Here is a 20,409-nt window from a genome sequence, read left to right on the forward strand (position 1 = left end):
GTAATTACCCTTACACAGACAGCCCACATTTTACCGACCCCCCCACCCCGGCATTCTGTGAGCCTTTTGCCTGGACCGAAGGCGCAACCATTCACCTATTGTGCCCTTCAGTGACTAGCTGCGCCTGTGGGGCCTGGACTGGTACCCCGAGATTGCAGGCAAGGCTTGGCTAATTGTGGGCGCTTCTACAAAGGAGGACACATAGTCCACATGGCCATCCCAGGTCTGCAACACACATCGTAGACGCACCATCGGGCTGGCACAGTTGCCTCCCACCCGTTGTGAGCGATTGCTGGAGCTGCTTATTGAACACTGAAAGGCCCACCGGGCCCGTGCACCATGTGGTTGTGCGTAGTTGTGTGTGTGTGGTTGTGTGTGTGTGGTTGTGTGTGTGTGGTTGTGTGTGTGGTTGTGTGTGTGATTGTGTGTGGTTGTGGTTGTGTGGTTGTGTGTGTGGTTGTGTGGTGGTTGTGTGTGTGTGTTTGTATGGGTGGTTGTGTGTGTGGTTGTGTGCATGTGGTTGTGTGTGTGTGTTTGTATGGGTGGTTGTGTGTGTGGTTGTGTGCATGTGGTTGTGTGTGTGTGGTTGTTTGTGGCCCAGCCTCCCAGACCTACATGCCAAGATTACCACCCATCGCACCCCGGCAGATATGGCAGAGTAACATCCCTCAACAGGGCCACCAACGCAACGCCCATGAGGCTGGAGAGACTCCAGGGTACACTGAATGGATCACGGATGCTGCGCTGTCTGTCTCCTCATCCTCTCCTAAAAGAACCAGTGCATGTGCCCTTCCCACATCTATTGGTTTCGCAGTGACTACCTTTGCTGGGGGAGCCCAACCTGCACCCAGTGGCCAGCCATCCTTCATTGCTTCATCAGCGCCCCTGTGTTTTGAGGGAGTGGGCGGTATGGGCCTGACATGTTGCCGTAGTGCTCCCAAATCCAGCTCAAACCAATCATAGAGGCCTACTAACATGGCACACCCAGGGAACAGCCAGGTGGCCTGGCTGTTTAGCTGAGCATCTGCCTCTTCTCCCTCCTGTTCCATTTGACCTAGATGGCTACGCATTCTCTATCTTTGCCCCGGTCCACATGTGTAGTAGCGAGAGCCGCACTTCTCACACCACACGCTGGCTCCTGCTGCCTGCCGCCCGCCGCCCTTCGCCATTAAGACATAAAGAAGAACATCAGACTCTCCAAGGAAGGGGTCTGAAAGAAGGCTGGCCCCAGCAGCTGAGGGCGGAACCAATGTAATGCCGTGATCTTCAGGCGTGGGGAGCGGCGAAGGCCTACTATCCTCATCATTAGCTGTCTAACTATCACCCCCCTCCACTTCACCGTCCGCCACCCCTCGGGCCTGGGAGCTGTTTGGCCTGCTCATAAACCCCCCATCCCATGGTTATGCCTGGATTACACTGGGGGGTGGTGAATTAGCGAGTCAAGGTAAACGTGCTGGTCTAGGGACACAGAAGCCTCTCCTTGTAAGCTACTGCTGCAGAGAGTGCCTCCAATCTACAAAGGTCTGCATGCACAGCCCTCCCCATCCTGTGCCGGACTACAGTACACACCTCGGACTAGTGGCACAACCTACCCCCGGCACAGGGCCCCCAGACGTAGGCCAGAGGGTCGGGCACATCTACAGTGGTCTGGCAACCACTACACGGCCGCGTACCACCTCTTGCCCCCTTCCAGAGATAGCCTGGAAGCGTAGGGCTGCTTTCATTTGATAATTATTAAAGAGAGCGCTTAACGTTTCTTGGCTGTCTCATTTCCATAAACATTCTACATGACCTCTCCTCACCTGTTACTTCATTTTCGTGTTTTCTGACTAGAGGAGTTAGAAGCTGCGGGACAAATCCGTTGCAGGCATATGTTTTCAATTATCGCGTCGGTATCTGTAACGATAATTGAAAACATATGGGCGTTGGTGCGCGTAACAGACACCAATAGGCCATGGGCAGAGCAATACGCCCGCCTTTGGCCTGTTGCGTGCTCTGTTAAAAAAAAAACATGCACTGAAAGCCCAATAACGGAACCCAAAAGGAAAAGCACAAGCACAAGCGTGTGCGATTCCAGGGTCCGTTTTCAGACCCCAGACAAAATGGATCTCTGCGACAAAAGTAGCAACACACTGAGCTAATCACATGACAGATCTATGATTTAGCAAGTCTGACTGTGCTGGGAAAATAAAGGTTGCATCTTCGTACCTACTGCCACTGTCAAGCATGAATATTAAAGTCTTTGCACTAATAAATCGGCAAATCTAGTTTAGTTAGACACAATTTTCACCTTCAATGGCCCTGTCTTTACAGCACAGACAGAAACCTTTAGTGTGCCGATTTGCATGGCGCTGTGCCGTGTTGGAGCCCGCACCCCAATCTCGTAACAAACATTTTTAAGGTTGGCAGCACCAGATTATTAAATTAATATCTGACTCACCCGAGCCTCTTGATAGTCAGAATGATCCACTGAGAGGACCTGCTGTGGGCAGTGCGGAACCCCAGCCTGCCTCTGTTTCAGAGTCAGACAGCGAGCCATGCTGCAGTGCCTCAGCCTGTGCTACCTGCTCTCACTTTGAGACTCACGCTAGTGTGGTGAGTCTGCTGCATAAGCTGGGCTCTACCTGGCCAGTAGGGTGACCAACCGTACGTAAATTTCACGGACAGTCCGTCATTTCGGCCGTCTGTCCATTGTCCGTGAAGGATTCTTTAACGGACGCCATTTGTCCGTAATTTTAACCAGGCACAGCTTCCACCCACCTCCCTCTTTGGCTCTGTTGCTGTTGAGCTCGGGTGCAACAGACTCAGATGCTGTTCCAAAGCTCAGATACCCAGCATCATTGGAGAGGCACAGCGGGATGAAAACCCTCACACCGTCAGCCTTTGATGAGCTGTTAAGAGGTGCTTGAAGGTGATTGAGAGGGAGGGGGTGCAGCTTCAGGAGCAGGGTCATCTATTCAGATGCAAACAGCCCTGAATGCATCATGTCTCTGTACTTTAGAGGGGCTTTACACATTCCCTTTCTGCCCAGGGCCCCAAACATCCTAGAACCGCGATGATTGCACCGAGGCAGCACGTGGTTCTCTTCACAGAGATTAATTGCTGTCACTAAATTGTAAACAAACCTGGGTTCTTCAAACATGCAGTCTATAATGTAATACAATTAAGAAATTGCACAATCGCACCCACACTGATTAACAAAGTATGGAGGACAATCAGTTAAATCAGTTCTCTTGGAGTATCTCCTGTAAGTACTGTACATCACAGTGGGGGATGGCAAAACTAACATTTTGGTAAGAGCCTGTCTTCTAGTTGTCTTGTCCAGGAGGGGGTGAAGAGCCCTACCCCACCCTGGAAGGGACCAAGATGATACTAGAATACTGCATGGCCACCCCTGTGCCCACCCTGGTGAATCCTGTTCCCCCTCCTGTGATGGCTCATGTTCCCCCTCCTGTCATTACTCCTGCTGCCCCCAGTGATGGCTCCTACGACCCCAGTGATGGCTCCTGCCCCTCCATGTGGTGGCTCCTGTCCCCCCCGCCTGTGATGGCTCCTGTCCCCCCCTGTGGTGGATCCTGTCTCTGCCCTGTGCGGCTTCTGTCCCAGTCCTGGAATGGCTCCTGCAGTGAGGGTGAAGTTCTCGATGGGCCTCTTCTCAAAAAAGGCTCAGCTCAAAATTATTATGAAAAGGTGGGCAAGTGAGTAAGTGAAGGGATGGTTGGATGGCTGGATGAATTAGTGAAAGGGTGAATGGATGAATGAAAGATTGAATACATGGATAATGAGAGGATGGATGGATTGATGAGTGCGTGGAAGGATGGAACAGAGAAAAGGTAAATAGCTGGATGTTTGGGTGGAAGGGTAGCTGGATGGGTAAAAGGGTGGATGGATGAGTGAAAGGAGATGAGTGAAAAGGTGGATGATAAGTGAGTGGGTGGATGGATGAGTGAAATGATGGATGGATTGATAAGTGCAAGGGTGAATGGATGGACGGATGAGTGAAAGGGTGGATGTTAGGATGGATGAATGAGTGAAATGGAGGGTAGATGGACAAAAGGATGAATAGATGAGTGAAGGAGTGAAAGGATAAATGGATGAGAGAAAGGATGGATGAGCGATAGGGTCAATGGATGGATTCATGAGTGGATGAGTAGATGGATGGGTGGGTGGATCAATGGAAGGAAGGATGGCTAAGTGAAAGGGTTGATGGAGAGAGAAAGGGAGGATGGATGGATGACTGAAAGGGTGGATGGGTAGAAGGATGAGTGACTGGGTGGATGGATGAGTAAGTGAAAGGATGGCTGGATGGGTGAAAGAGTAAATGGCTGGATGGATGAGTGAATGGATGGATGGGTAGAAGAGTGGATGGATGAGTGTACAGATGTATAGGGTGAAAGGGTGGATGGAGCGATAATGGATGGATGAGTGAAAGGATGGATGAAGGGATGGATGAGTGAAATGATAGATGGAAGGATATATGATGGCTAGGTTTACAAATGGTTGAATATGTTTGGATATGGCTGGGCTTACTTATATACTATTGCGTGACCTCTGATGTGTCTATAAAACATATCCAATTGTCCTGAAGTTTTGTCCTGAATTTTGACCTCCTGTCCTGAATTTGAGTCCTGAATTTTGACCGTTTGTCCTGAATTGTTACACTCACCGTCCTGTATTTACACCAATGCCAGTTGGTCACCTTACTGGCCAGGGTGCAGCACCAGCACATGTTGAGTGTAGGAGGATGCGAGCAGGTGGTCAAATTCTCGAACACCGGTTTCCTCCTTTAACCCTGGTGAATGAGCAGGGTGCGGAGGAGAATAAACTGGCACGACAAAAGAAATGCATGCAGCAGCAATACTTAGACATGAGGCTGGGGCGGTCGAACTGATTATAACTAAAATGTTACCTGCGGGCGCGGGGCCTCCTGAAGCTGCCACCATGGTAAAAGTTGAATTGAGTTGCAGCACTGATAAAGGGAAGATTGTGCGCGAAGAGCTGTTCAAAACAAGGAAACAGAAAAAGAACTGCAACAACGTGATGAAATAAAACAGAAGGGCAATAAACAGGGTTGGATTGGGATTAAAAATAGGCCCGGGCACACTAAAAAAGAAGTGGCCCTCACTTGCATATTGCCTTTTCACAAAACACTGCTTCAGCGAAGTTTGATAAAAGGAAGGGGGGGACGGTCTCTGAGAGGCCAATGTTTTCTTGACTTTACTTAGATCTTAAAAATGCACAAATTAATTCACACTGGTCAAACACACCTGAAAACAAGTGAGGCCACTTCTGCTAAGGCCCTCTGCCCCGCCTCAATATGCATACATTATTGGGCCGGCCCAGTAAGAGAATGAGAGTGACACCTCTGCCTTTTGATAAAAGGGAGGTAATGAACGCCCATCGCCCCCATAAAGGCCACGCAGGCACCCACTGGTCCTCTGGCGGCATCTGCACCACACAGACATAGCCCAAATCGGCCCCAGGCTGTCCAAAAAAGCAGCCCACAGCTGGAACTCGGATACCGGCCACTCGGCCACTGCCCGAGTGCCCGCCTTGCCAATCTGTATGCCCGCCTTGCCAATCTGTATACGTAACAGGGCCAGTCGCCAGGGACTTGAACCCCCCCACCAAAAGGCGGGACAAACATAAGAATTAGAAAATGAAAGGAAGGGAATGTCTAAAAGCACACAAAGGAGCCAATGGGGAGCCAGAAGCGTTATAAATGTCCCTGCAGGAGATACTGCATTTCTCGCAGAGCAGTGCATGCGCCCTGACTCTAGGCTGAACCTAAAAAGAAAGTGTGGGGCACTGATAAGGGAAATTAGTACAATTTTTGGTAGGTCTCATAATGAAATGAGATCGCAAGGAAATTGTTATGGAAGAATTATTACATTTGTTTTCGGTGAGGTTGTTCTCTGTGTGGCGTTGATGAGGGAACGTTAGTGGAGGTGAAATCCGATAGAGAACATAGCAACTATACTACTTTCAGAGCGGTCTGTACTAATGTGGAAACAGCTTCATTCTTTCACGTGGAAACTATGATCCTAAGTACATTGGGAGTGGGGGTGTTGGGAGGCGTGGGTGACAAACCGTTATAAAGAAAGTTTTTCTCTATTTTGTTGGCCTTTCACCTACAAGTGACTCCATCACCGTTAGAAGTGCATTAATAAACAATATGAGAACTGTGATGCTGCATGCAATGGGGCAGTGTCAGTGAGCATGGGGGCGGGGTCAAAGGTGGGGTTAAAAAATTGAATATTCTGTAAGATATTTTGGTCTTCCACCTTCAGGTAGCTACATTTAAAATAATGTGCAGCTTAAATGAGAAATAAAATGTAAAAAGTTAAGTTAATTAGTGGGAAATGCCCTTCTGTACATTATGAAGGATGCCCTAATTATATATCGGTAATTCTCACAATTTCTAGTCCTACTCGTTCTCGACCCAGTCATCATTAGGTCGAGCCTAGCGTTGCAGCGCATGCTTTGCGAGGCATGCAGTATTCAATATAGCGTGGAAGCTTTGTGGAAGCTCCGCCTTCTTTCCGCCCATCTTTTTCATTGGCTTAGGTCCTAAATGCTGCCTTCCGATTGGTTTTAGGCTTGTTAATCCCTACTTATGCCCAGCATGTCCTCATTTGTATCCTTCCAAGGCTACAGGCCTCTTTACTTTCAACACAATTTTTTTCCTGTGTCTCCCCCCTCCCGCAGTCCAAGAATTCTCGGCCCCCCCGCCCACCCCAGCACTCCATTTCGAGCCTCTTTGCCCTCCCGCAGTCCTGTAACCAATGCAATAGGTCTTGCGTAAATGCGTGTCCTATTGCATTGCAAATGCTGGTTTTATATTTGGCAGCCCGGCACGCTTTAACTATAGGGCCTGTGCGCCTTTGTTTTCATCGGAGTACCAGGCAATGTCACTGTAAGCGGAGTGGTACTGCTGCGGACATACATGCAGTGTTAGCCGTTATGTTATGTTATGTTATGTTATGTTAAATGGGACTTGTATAGCGCAACGGCTACTCCAAAGGAGTGTCCCGGCGCTTTTGTGCTCCAGACCAAAGAAAGAGCTGGAAAACATAACAGTAAAAAGAGCAGGGGCCTAAAAGAGGGGGCAGATTATCCAGTGAACTGCCAGGTTTTTAAGTCTTTTCTGAAGGCAAGCAGGTTAGCGGTGTTTCGCAAGGACACCGGTAAGGAATTCCATAGCTGCGGAGCAAGAAAGCTAAAGGACCGGCCGCCTAGCCGAGCCCTTTTGATGCGTGGCACCCGAGCCAAAGCCAAAGCTTCTGACCTGAGGGATCGTACAGGTCGATAGAAGTCCAGCCTCCTCTGAAGATATTTGGCACCATTGCCATGCAAGGCCTTATGGGCGAGAGTCATGGCCTTGAAAAGTATCCTCTTCCGCACCGGAAGCCAGTGAAGGGATACAAGGAGATTGGAGGCACTGGTGCGGCGGTGCAGGCCAAAAATTGCACGAGCAGCAGCGTTCTGAGTAACCTGCAAACGCTGGAGGAGGTATTCAGGCAGACCCAGATATAGGACATTTGCATAGCCGTGGGGTCTGTTGTGCAGATGTTTGTATGCTATGCGCCTGCCTGCTGGGGGTTGGTCCCACTATTGCCACCCCCCAGACCCTTGTGAGCACTGCACACCACTGGAAGAAAAGCGAATGTGTCTGCAGGCTCCTGGAAATTATCTGTTCGAGCGTTTGAAAGTGAAAAAGCAACTCTGCTCTTACGCGAAGCCCCTCTAGAAACATTATCACGCATCCTGTGATTGGCTACTCATTCGGGCTTTGCATTTTAGTTTTGAAATAATGCATTTGCGGCAGAGTGCGCGCCTCTTTGTCATGTTACAGCCTCCCATGCTTGTCCTTGCTACATTGGATCGCTACATCTCCCGGCGCTTCTAATTACTTTGGTTTTTCTCAACCCAATAGCGAGCAGGGTCTAACACCACACTGTCCAGTGACTGATTTTTTTTCTATGATAGAAATTCCATTTGAAACGAGCATTAGCAATGCATTAGGTCTCGCATTTACCAAAGTTTGAGCTATTGGCATTGTAAATGACGATACCTTTTATTTATGTGTTGTTTTTAAAACAGATAAATAAAAAGCATTGTCATTTACAATGCCAATAGCTTAAACTCTTGCAAATACAAGACCTATTGCATTGCAAATGCATTTGGCGCCTGTGCTATAAATATTTTTTAAAAGCGTTAGGAGAGTGTGTGTCCTGCCCACAAGGCATGTAAAATCTATTTGGGAAAATAGTGGTTAGAGGCTGTAATTAAAGCCTACCGAGTAACAACACTCTTAACATGAGTTGTCACTATGGGAGGTTACAAAATGAAACAAGGCGGTACTAAGCCTACTGACCAATGAACAGCCACAGTTTACAGTGGACAATGACACAAGCCAATGAAAAATATATGCGGAGAGTGGGCAAAGCCTCAAGTCCCTAGCTGAGTACTATTAAACGAAAAGGAGTGCCAATACTGTTCTATGATTTAGTCTTGAATCAACTTTTAGTTGATTCAAGTCTAAATCATAGAACAGTATTGGCACTCCTTTCGTTTAATATTAGTCAGTGGCTAAGCTTTGCTGTGGGGAACCCAGACCCAGTGGTGGTTTTTCCTAGCTGAGCACAGCATGCCTCAAAGAGCAGCACATCCGCTGCCCAGGCTCGACCTAAAAGGGATAGTTGCTCATCTAAACAAATATTTTGCATACCAAAGTGCAAAGGGCACAAATTAAGCCATGACACTTTTGAGCGATCCAGCCCAAACCATGGGGCATATCAGCAACAGCGGGCGAAAATTATTGCTAAGCGCGCTTAGCACGAGGATACTTCTCGCCGGCTATGGCTGGATTTTATCGCAGAGATAGCGCGCTATCAGCGATTCATTTCTCCAAAGTAATAAATATGGAAATCCAGCGATAATCGTACAGCCATAGGTGATAGCTTGATGATAGGGCAGGGCATAATATCCACCTTCCATTGGACATAATGGCTAAGTCAGATTGAAAGCAGGCGTAAGGAAAGTAGGGATAAGCGCGGTTAGCGCTACTTTTCTTATCACTGTGCAGGTTAGTGTCCAGGTTGTTAATAGGAGAAATGTCGCTTAGTGACATTTTCCTGGTAATTTCTGTGTGTTACGCCCACATTTCATCTCATTAGCGATGTAAAGCTGGGCATTGAGGAAAAGAGTGAAGAAGCATGAAAACACGCAATAGCGTGTCTTTGCCGATAGGGCAATAAAATTAGTGCCGATTTTCGCACGAAAACGGACTCTAAAGTGGTGATAATTTTACTGCAGGCCTTGTTGCTATAACGACCTTTGATGAAAAGCAGCAAGACTCCCAAGACTTTCGATGCCGCTGTTGGAGTTAAAGGTGCCCGATGCCCCTAAGAGAGCAATTTCCTGGCGCCTGCCCCCCCATGCACTCACTGATTCTGCCTTCACCGAAGAAATTAGAACGGACATTGTGAAATATTTTGAAGATAATGAAGGCTCGGCATCCACTGAGGCTATAGTATGGGACGCATTCAAGGCGGTAATTCGCGGCCAGTGTATCTCTAGATAGGCTGGGGTGTTGCAGGCTATTCGTCACACTCTGAATCAGCTTGAGAAAGAGTTAAAAGAGCTAGACCTGGCCTTCTGCCGGGACCCCTCATCAGAGTTAGCAGGTCAGATGAAATCCAAACTGATTGCCTTTAATGAGGAAGCACAACGAGAGGTTAAATTCCTGGGAAAACAAGCAGAGGCCCACAGGTACGGGGAAGGGGATAGGCCAAGTAGACTGATTTCTCCTTGCTCGCAATCACACTACATACACGCCATTAGGAACAGTGAGGGGACACTTGTTGTAGGGCAAGAAGCAGTGCTTGATACATTTGCCAAGTTTTACAAGTCCCTGTACACCTCTAGACAGCCCACAGTCCCAGCTTCCCTGGAATGCTTCCTGGACTCCATTTCCATTGTTTCGTTCAATGATTTCCATCGCCGTTATATGGATGTCCCTGAACTGTCCAGGAAATAGCCCAGGTAATTAAGAGCATGCCTGCGAACAAAGCCCCGGGCCCAGATGGGCTGACGACAGCCTTTTACAAGGCATATGCCGAGGAGTTAGCCCCCAAACTTCATTCTGTCTTTGCTGAGGCCCTGGAGTTGGAGTCTCTACCGGACTCGATGCGTGAGGCCTTAATCATAACATTGCTGAAACCAGACAAAGACTGCCAGGTCCTCGACTCATACCGACCCCTTTCCCTGATCAATGTTGATGTCAAGATCTATGCAAAAATCATTGTGGACAGGCTGCAACCCTTGTTGCCGATGGTGGCACTCCCGGATCAGTCGGGGTTTATACCTGGCCGAGCCACGTCACACAATCTCAGGACAATATTTTCCATTTTGCACTACTTACATCCCTCCATACAGGCCGCAGTCATTTTTTTGGACGCCACTAAAGCGTTTGATTCGCTTGAATGGCCCTACCTGTTTAGGATTCTGGGCAGGATGGGCTTTAGCCCACTCTTCATAAATTTGATCAAGTTGCTGTACGATGCTCCCAGGGCACGAGTAAGCGGGAATGGGCTTATATCCCAACCATTTGCCATATCCCGAGGGATCAGGCAGGGATGTCCATTATCCCCGTTGCTCTTTGCTATAGCCATGGAGCCCCTTGTGGCTAGAGTTCGACAGCATCATACCGCAAGAGGGATAGGCTTCAATTCCCGCAGTCTGCTGATCTCCCTGTATGCGGATGACGTCACGCTGTACGTCATCGACCCTGCTGTGAACTTGAACCCCCTGCTGAGAGAATTCGTCTGCTTCGAGGGCCTGGCTGGTGTATCTATCAACTGGGCAAAATCTGTCGCTTTTCAATTAACTGACACCACCCGGGAAATGCCCTCTGACTACCCCCTGCGCTGGGAAACAGACGCAGTTAAGTACCTGGGGGTTTGGATAAGCTGCAATATACAGGATTTGTGGACTCTGAATTTTGGCAGAGCAGTTGACTGGCTGGAGGGAAAGGTGGAGATCTGGAACAAACTCCCCTTGTCTCTAGTCGCGAGAATAGCACTAGCAAAGATGGTGGTCCTTCCCAAATTTTTGTATCTATTTGTAAATATTCCAATACCTTTGACGGCGCACTTCCATGCGCGTGTACGATCACTACTGCTGACACTTGTATGGGCGGGTGGCCAAGCGAGAACATCCTGGGCGTTGCTTACACTCCCACTGCGACAGGGCGGTCTGGGAGCTCCTGACATGAAACTGTACTCACTATGCGCGCAAGCGCAATTTCTGCACTTTTGGGCTTTTCCCACTCCCTACCAGCCACACGTTGCGGTGGAGTTGGCCGCAGCAGCCCCGTCACCGCTGAGCGTGGCACTATATGGCAAGGTGTCTCGTTCATCGAAAGACGTGGACACAGTAGACATGCTCCGCTGGACGTGGCGCGAACTGCGAAACAGGGCAAAACTCCCACTGCTATAAGCACCAGCCATTCCTCTGCGAGGAAACCCAATGATGCCCTGCTTGCGGGATGGGGGTGGAGTCATTACGCTTCGGGGGCAGACCCTACACACTTTTGCTGACCTTTACCCGAACGGCACCTTCAGGGATCCGGGTTCGGGCGCGGAGGGACAACATGAGTCATTCTCTGACCTATTCCTGTATCATACACTTAAGGAATCCTGTAAAGCTCTGTGGCCTCAGTTCCCAGAGGAACCTCTGCAGCTCCTTGCGGTTCAAAACCTACTCTCGAGACCTTCTCCTAAGAAGCTTGTGTCTCGGCTGTACAACTGCATGCAAGATCAATTCCCTCTTACCGTGCCTTCTTCCATGCATACGTGGAATGTTGACGTGGAGGTGCCCCTATCGGTGGAGCAGTGGGAGTTCTGTTGCAGACAACTTACGACACTATCGCCCAATTACAGGTTGAGATTGGTGCACTTCAAATTTTTACATAGGTACTATCGCACATCACTGTCATTACATCGCATGGGTCTCAGAGATGATGCTGCATGCTGGAAGTGCGGCTGCGAGAATGCCTCTTTTCTGCATGTAGCATGGGGCTGCCCTAAACTAGAGGAATATTGGTCAAGCATTTTCACTGCCATTAATCAAATACTGCTCAGGACCGATGCGCCGTCTCCGCTCCTGGGGTTGCTGGGATGTGTTCAGGATACCTTACCCAACCATAGGAAGTTACATGCGTTACTGCTCCTTTATGCCAAGAGACAGGTGGCGGTGCGCTGGGGTCGTCGTGCATTGCCTACATTTGATGCATGGGTAAAAGATGTGACATACGGTAACACGCAGCTCGAACACTATTGGGAAACGATGCCCACAGCTTCCCGGCCCAAGGACATCTGGGAGCCTTTTACACAGTGGTCACGAGAACGTGCAACCTCCCCTGACTCTATGCTGTCGCTAGCAGGAGAGGTCTCTGATGATATGGGTTGACATCTTTTGACATGTGATTGTGCTCAACTGCAATGGTACGACCTGAGCATGACTGAAATCCGTGGGCGGACGTTGGGGGCGGTGGAGTTGTGATTATGTCTTTGTGCCTGTGAATCTAAATGCTTTGCTGTACCTATCCCATGTCCCGGTTGTCCCCATGTATGATTCTGCTCCCCCTTTTTTTTCAGACTGTCATAGACTATCTTTCTAATGTAATTTTTGCTGCTAACTAGACATCTGCTGTGCGATGCCTTGCCCGGAGGCACAGATCCTCCAATACCAGAGACATTATGCCCATTTGATGCTTTTCCTCTGCACCAGAGTTGGTTTTGTTGTTTTTTTTGGGGGGGGGGGGGGGGGGAAAGGGTTTGAAGACAATGGTCAATCCGCACTGTTTGCTCTTTGAACTGTAGTGCCTATATACCCGTGCTGTTGATTTGTTTCTTCACTTCCTCTGATGGTACGTTGCAGGTCTATTAACCCCAAAAATGTAAGACACATTGATTTACTACGATTGCATATGCTCTCTGTCTCCATGTCTAAACCATGAATCATGATAATGCACTGTACACTGTTTGTTATGACACCTTTGCCATTGTGTGCTTTGCTCTGATAGCGGCCAGCCTCAGGGATGTCGGCGTGACGCTGTGTAAATTTGACAGTATCAAATAAACGTCTTACACCAAAAAAAAAAAAATACGCCTTCAACTGCTACGTGTCCGCCCCAGACACAGTTGTTGATTTCTAATAAACCACTTGGGTGTGTTTATTTAGATCACTGCGGTCCTTTTTCTTCTGATACTGCATATAAGTATGTCTTAGTAGCAGTTGATTCATGCACACGTTTTGTGTGGGTATGGCCTCATCAAAGCGCTGATTCACAGACTGTCATAAGAGATTTGTGTGTCTTTGTAGGGATTTTTGCCTGTGGTACCTTCCATTCGGACCAGGGTCCTGCTTTTGCCTCTAATGCGTATAAGGATGCCATGGCTTCGTTGGGGATCCAAGTCAAGTTTTCGTCTCCATACAGACCTGAGGGTAATAGTGTTGTGGAACAAATGAACCGTGACTTAAAGCAATCATTGACAGCTCGAGTTATAGGCACTGGCAGGTACTGGCTGGATTGCGAGCAGCCCGGTGGCAGTGGGCTTGCTAGCAGGAGCTGAGGGCTACGTGTATATTTTAAAGCTTTGCGCTGTCACGCTGACTACGAGCGGAGACACGCTTTTAATTCTGCTTTACATTGTATTTTTCATTTTCTAACCTGTGCTGAAAATCAACAGGTATTTTAACTCTCACCTTGCTTCCTAGGGGCTGTTTGGGGCTGGCTGGCAGCTGATTCTATCGCGGGCTGTTAGTGGCTGTGGCCGCCATCTTGGTTTGGGCTGGTTCGCCCAACCCCACCCACGCCACTCCCCCCACGCTGCTCCTCCATTTAAACGTCCCACATGTGTCAGCGCAGCGGGCGCGCCGTAGGCTCGCCGGAGTCACGCAGAGTCCAGCCCGTCTGCGCCCGTCCGCAGCTGGACGGGGCAAGGGGCACCTCCTAATGTCCCACCGCTGACATATTCATCCCCTGATCTTCTCTCCCACTGGATCCCAGGCACTATTAGTACACATGTGTCCAATTTGCTCCAAAACCTAAGTCTTCTCTCGAGTCCTCCTCCTATACCACCTACCGCCATATCGAGCTCTTCCCCCCTGCCCTGCACTATTTTCCCCACTCTCTTCCCTCTCCATGCTCCCCACACGCCGACCTTTAACACCACAGCTGCGCTTCTTAACACCAGATCAGCAATCAGTCATCAGTAGCCAGCTCCCTTCTATTGGGGGCTAATCTAGCTGAAATCACTAGATTGCAGAGAGTTCAGAATGCGGCTGCCAGAGCTCTGGTAGGTCTCCCGCGCCATTCCTCGGTATCTGGAACCTTGAAGAAACTGCATTGGCTCCCGGTGGGCAAAAGGGTCCAGTTCAAAGCATTGTGCCTCGCCTTCAAAATCCTTAAAACCTCCTCCCCCCCAATGCTTCGCCCGCTTCTGTCAGACTATGGGCCCGATGTAGGTAAAATTGATTTACCGATTTTTAATTACCGAATTTTACCGATTCGGTAATTGAAAATCGGTAAATCAATGTGGTGGAAATGTAGGTATTTCCAGATGTGGAAATACCGATTCTGTAACATTCGGTATTTACCGATTCTGTAAATACAGAATCGGTATTTCCAATTGATTCCTATGGGCTTCAAAGCCCATAGGAATCAATGGGAAATACCGATTCTGTATTTACAGAATCGGTAAATACCGAATTTTGCAAGGGTGCAGGGGGTGTCACTTTGACACCCTCTGGCACCCCACAAATAGGCATGTGCGCCATGTGGCACACAGACATGCCCTAAGGGCATGTCTGTCTGTCACATGGCTAGGTGTGCATGCACACATGTGCATGCACACCTGAAATCGGTATTTTACCACACAATAGGATTGTATGGTAAAATACCGATTTGTAGGGCCTTTGGGACTCAGAAGAGTCCCACCTACATCTGAGATTTACCGAATCGGTAAAAATACCGATTCGGTATTTTACGGAATCGGTAACTTTACCGAATCGGTAAAGTTACCGATTCTGTAAAATTGTGCCCCTACATGCCAAATCATGTATACCGGTCGGTAACGGCCGAAAATACCGATTTTCGGCCGTTACCGACCGACCTACATCTGGCCCTATATCCCTAGGAGATCGCTCCGGTCAGAGGGGCAGCATCTTGCGATCATCCCCCGCACCAGACTGGCCAGAGTGGGCGGCCGCTCTTTCAGCTTCCTGGCGGCCAAGTTATGGAATAGTCTACCTGAAGCTATCGGTGGGATACAGGATCTCCTAGCCTTCAGAAAGGCTGTCAAAACTCACCTCTTTCAACAATAGTCTCTTTTTGCGCCTCCATCTCACTGTAAACTGTCTGTTCGCAGCGCCGGGACGCCCCTTTGCTGGGGCAGCCGCGCGCTATACAAATCTTCATAACATTAACATTAACAGTATGAGCTTTTCGACTACCTCGACACCCACAATCCGGACCTCCTGTTTTTAACAGAGACCTGGTTCAAGGCCGACTCCCTACCCAATGTCTTAGCCGCACTCCCACCCTCATACTCCATCACCCGAGCGGATCGACCGGAGGGCAGAAGAGGTGGTGGAGTGGCCTTGATAGCTCGCACTGACTTCCACTTTCAGATTCTCCCTTTTCCCTCCATCTCTGAAGTTGACTGCTTAATAATTCGCGCTAGTTCTCATTCGGCTCCCCTAACTGCTGTTCTCATCTATCGCCCACCCCACTCCCACTTTTGTTTCCAGCCTCCAGGACATTCTCGCAACACTGGTTGTTAACAACTCGTCAGTGCTGGTCCTGGGCGACCTTAACTTTTGGCCCAACGATCCTGCCGAAAGCCCCTTATCCAAAGAATTCACCGACCTCATGACCAGCCTCAATTTCACCCCCCATGTTCACAGCCCTACCCACGTACACGGCCACTCGCTCGACCTGGTCTGGACTTTGAATATTTCCACCACTCCCCCTAACATCTCCCCTTGCTCCTGGTCGGATCACTTTTTAATTTCCTTCTCCCTTGCCTTATCCCCAGCGGCCAAACCTCCCCTTCCCAAGAACACCTGGGCTAGGAAATGGGGTAAGGCAGATATGCCATCTTTCTTCTCATCCCTAGTCAATTCCTGCCCCGACCTCTCCGGCCTCGCCGCCCCGGTCCAACTGGCCACCATCGATGGCTGGCTGACCCAGGCAGGCGATGACTTTGCTCCTCTGAGGCGGATTGCGGTCAAGCGAGTCCACGCTGCCAACCGCTGGTTCACCCCTGACCTCAAGGAGAAGAAACTAGCCGCACGCAGAGCAGAGCGCTCATGGAGAAGAGAATACTGCCCCGCCAAAAAAATCACTTACCTGTCCGTGCTCAAGGCATATAAGCAATGCATCCTCGAGGCCAAGACCCTGTTCTATTCTAACAGGATACTGGCAGCAGAATCCCAAACCAAAGAAATCTTTGCTACAGTACATGAGCTTGCCTCATCCAATAGAGCCACGGCTTCGATCCCCCCCTCCCAATCGCTCTGCGACTCACTCAACGATTTTTTCGTTGATAAGGTCGCAAAGATCAAGGCCAACATCCCCCTCCCTTCCCCCACATTCGTTAACCCTTCCCCTCCCGCTGTCATTTCCAAACTCACTTCCATCCCCCCCTGACTAAGGCTACGCTTCTCCCCCTGCTTCAAAAGGTAAAGTCAGGTTCCCCCCTAGACTTTGCCCCTGCTCACATCCTGAGAGAAATCTTCCTAAATTGCCCCAACCCTCCCCTCACTCTGTTGAATGACTCACTTAGCAATGGAGTGGTCCCCACTGCTCACAAATTTGCGGCTGTTATTTCCATCCTAAAAAAGCCCGGTGCCGACCCTTCATCCCCTTCTAATTACCGCCCCATCTCCCTTCTGCCTTACCTGGGCAAGGTTCTAGAAACCCACTTAACCAGCACCCTGAGCACCTATGTGGAAACCAATCACTGCCTCTCCCCTCGGCAAGCGGGCTTCCGCCCCCTCCACTCTACGGAGAAGGTGGTGGTCTCAGTGATGGACAGCCTACGCGAGGGCATCGATACCAACCTCCCGCAGGCCCTCATCCTCCTAGATCTGTCCGCCGCTTTTGACACGGTGGACCATTCCATCCTTCTCACCCGTGTCATGGCGGCGGGCATAGAGGGCCTGGCCCTCTCCTGGCTTGAGTCCTTCCTGAGTGACAGGGCTCAGGCGGTCCATCTAGCTGGTTTCACCGCTGCCTCTCGTAAGGTTGTATGTGGAGTCCCCCAAGGTTCCTCACTTTCCCCTCTTTTGTTTAATTTATATATCTACCCTCTTATTTTTATGTTACAGCAGCTTGAGGTCACGGTGTTCAATTACGCCGACGACCTCCAGCTAATCTTTAACCTTTCCCACTCTTCCTCATCTTCCCTGAACGTCCAATCCGTCATGTTGTTCATCCAGGATTGGATGAACTGCAACCACCTCAAACTCAACCCGACAAGACGGAGTTAGTCTTGACCGGAGGTGGTTGCAGTCCCTGGTCCCCTTCCCACTGGCCCCTCTCACTTGGTGTCCCCCCGCTCCCTGTACCCAAGGTCAAAACCCTTGGCATTCTTCTTAACTCCTCACTCTCTGTTCACTCACAGGTCAATTCGGTTGTTTCCTCCTGCTTTTTTTCCCTTAGAACCATTAGGAAGATCTCTCGCTTTTTCTCTCTACCTGCCCTTAAGATCATAGTGATGGCTTTGGTGCTCTCGCGCCTCGATTATAGCAACATCATTTACAATGGCGCCCCAGCCTACACCATTCACCGTCTGTAGCTCGTGCAGAACCAGGCCGCCCGCCTGATTCACGGCCTGCCCAAATTCCACCGAGCCACTCCCTTACTGCAGGCCCTACACTGGCTGCCGGTGAAAGAGCGAGCCTTGTTTAAGCTGGGCTGTACCACCTTTCAGGCCAAAATGGGCACCGCCCCGGAGTTCATCTGCTCCGCCATCAGGCCCTACACGCCGGGTAGAGAGCTTCGATCCACTCATCAGGCCCTGCTAACTACCCCCTGTTTTAGAAAGAAAAAGGCGGGCGGAACAAAATTTGCAGTTCTCGCCCCTGCGTTCTGGAATTCCCTTCCGACGGAACTCCGTATGACATCTTCTTACATCGAGTTCCGTAAAGGCCTTAAAACTCTGCTCTTCTCCCGTGCCTACAATGTCTAGATTCCCTCCGCTCCTGCCGTCTCCTCGCAAATCCAAAAGCGCCAAGAAACCGCGTGGTAGAAGTGCGCTATATAAATGTTTTTAAATTCAAATTAAATTCAAATCTCAATGGCGTGCAGCGTGCTCTAAATAATCTCCCTAGAAGGTCTCTGTGTGGGCGGACCCCATACAAAATTCTCTTTGGTATCAAGATTTATGTACCGGACCTTGACGGTCTAGACTCGGTGGCTGTTGCTGCCTCCTTTGACGTAGATGAACATTGCAATGTTTTACAGACTCTACAAAAGACGAGAGACACTCTTGCAAAGGAACATATGCCCTCTACCTCGGATGATGCGTTGCAGATCCCGGTAGTTGGCTGGCTACCCCAAGTTGGAGAATTGGTTCGGGAGAAGATCGAAAACAAGAAAGAATTTGGTCCCTCTTATCGAGCTCCAGTTCCAGTGCTTGGTGTGAAGGGCACAAGAACAGTCATTTTACCATCACTTCCTGGTCGTAAGGAAAACACGTATATCTCCATTGACAATGTCAAGATACACAGAATGGCCGATTCTTCTTAGTATGACAGCGGCAGTCTCATGTCCTTCGATAGTGAGAAATTCTGTGTTGGCCTCAACTTTCATTCCTGTACCTGAAGTTGCCCTTGAGATGCCTGCTATTTCTAGTCCTTTATTGAGTACATTGCCTGGTGCTCAATTTGATGAAATTGACTACACTTACCCAACTGACTTATCGATGCCTGATTTACAAACACGTTTGGCCACAGAATCCAGATTTTCATTTGACACTGTTTCGCACACATCAGGAAAGCCTTCACGGATTAAAGTCTATGCGAGATTATTTAAAAAACATTTTTTGATTCCCCCTTGGACATATGTTTGGCTGGTGCTTTTTTCAATATACCTTTTTATGTCAATTGGTTTTGTGTTTTATTTTTTCCGAATCGTCAATGGACACTATGTCGAAGAGAGAACATGCATTCGACATCTCAATGGAACTTTGGCACCCCATTCCTCCTCGCATACTAAACACAGGTGGAAGAGAGACTTGGCTTTTGTGAACATCACTGCATGGCCTGTCCTGGATGGGATTGTATGGGATGCTGTTAAATTTCAAATCCATGGCCCCACTGAGGTTATCAATGTCCCTAATGTGCTTAGAGTTAACATGGGGAATGTAGTTAAACAAAACATACGTTCTGATGATTGGGATGTTCAGCCCGTAGAAGCGCTGTTTTCTGATTTGAAATATTATGCTGCCTTTGATGCTGAAGATTTGTATTTAGAATCTGCTTATGGTGATTTATTTTGTTACCAACATTTTGGTAACCACTATCTACATAAAACTAACTCTAGGAGGAGCACTGTAAATTATACACAATGGAAATATTGTCCAGCTCCCATACGAGGCAGCTCTAGTACCTTTTTGAAAAAGTACCCATATTTTACTGATTTAAATCAGTCTAATCCCAAATCATTTTATTTTAAAATGACTGCAAAGTCCACTTCCACGGTTAGACTTACCGATACTAAATTATTGTACTCGAAGTCCTTTCTAGACCAGTTGGCTGTTGGACACTACGAGTTATGGAAGGAAACAGTTGACCTTAAATCAGTTTGGGGTTCTAAAAGTTGGCAGGTACAAGGCACTGAGGCTTTGCACCGTGCATGTCTCATTCCAAACATTTTTTAAACTACTTCTGAAAAATTAAATACTCCTTCCTTCCCTGATTTGGAGGAATATTCAGGATGGGGTAATACTACAAAATCTTTGATCAGAGAGTTGCATACTTTGTTGCTGAATTCCTCCTTTAACATATCCAGTTTGGATCCCAATGGCTGGTTGCTCTGGCACAAAAGTGCTGACTCGTGCCAACATCGTTTTCTGGGTTTAGCAGATGGCTTTACACAGGTTGATCCCCGTTTTGGGAATGACCATTCTGTGACTACCTATTCAGTAGGCAAATTATGTCAGAATTGGCTTAAACATTCTACCTTGGCGTCAGTTAAACTGCATTTATCTAAACTGTCTAACGATGTGGATCTGAATGATTTCTTAAAAGGCCCGCTAAAGGTAGATCTAAAAGATGGATATATGCTGTTTATAATGAACTCTTGAAAACATCCCAGGTTGAGGAGGCTACCCG

This window comes from Lissotriton vulgaris, chromosome 8 (genome assembly GCF_964263255.1).
Source record: "Lissotriton vulgaris chromosome 8, aLisVul1.2, whole genome shotgun sequence".
Classification (NCBI taxonomy): Eukaryota; Metazoa; Chordata; class Amphibia; order Caudata; family Salamandridae; genus Lissotriton; species Lissotriton vulgaris.